Source organism: Corvus brachyrhynchos, unplaced genomic scaffold (genome assembly GCF_000691975.1).
Source record: "Corvus brachyrhynchos isolate BGI_N302 unplaced genomic scaffold, ASM69197v1 scaffold46, whole genome shotgun sequence".
Classification (NCBI taxonomy): Eukaryota; Metazoa; Chordata; class Aves; order Passeriformes; family Corvidae; genus Corvus; species Corvus brachyrhynchos.
Window position 1 is genome coordinate 6051399 of NW_008238838.1, and position 574 is coordinate 6051972.

Sequence of the window (574 nt, forward strand, 5' to 3'; positions counted from 1 at the left end):
GCCCCGGTGGCGAGCGATGGAGTCACTCCCTGAGGGAGTAACGTCACAAGGAACCCTTTTCCTATTTACCGCGGGTTTCACCCTAAAGCCGCAGCACCTCCTGCTCCTCGCCATGACGTCGTTCTCCCACCCCTGACGTCATTCTCCCGCCACGATGAGGCGTGACCTGCATGTGGGCGGTCCCTGATGTCCCCGCAAGGAGTGATGTCACAAGTTTCCCATTATCTGTGGGTTTTGCCCCAAAACTGAAGCCGCTCCCTGGCCCCAGGGGGGCACCAGATGGGGCAGCCTCGCCATGACGTCATTCAGCTATCCCCACTGGGGAGTGACGTCAGACTCCTCTCCCATATCTCACTGGTTTCGCCCCAAATCTGCAGCACCGCGGCCCCTCTCTGTGACGTCATTCTACATCCCCGCAACGTCATTGTCCTCCCGAGGTGAGGCGTGACGTCACGAGCAGCAAGTTTCCCATTTCCCGCGGGTTTCTCCCCAAACCCGCAGCGCGCCTCTCTCCCCCGGCCCGCCGCCAGGGGGCGCCGTGCCCGGCCCGCTCTCCGTGACGCGCGCGGTGACG

General features: G+C 63.2%; 1 protein-coding gene across 1 annotated transcript in view; it reads right to left on the bottom strand.

The window, feature by feature from the left end:
• PAFAH1B2 (platelet activating factor acetylhydrolase 1b catalytic subunit 2) overlaps window positions 1-574 on the bottom strand; it is an 8603-nt gene that overhangs the window by 7463 nt on the left and 566 nt on the right. The gene's annotated exons all lie outside the window — the stretch shown is intronic.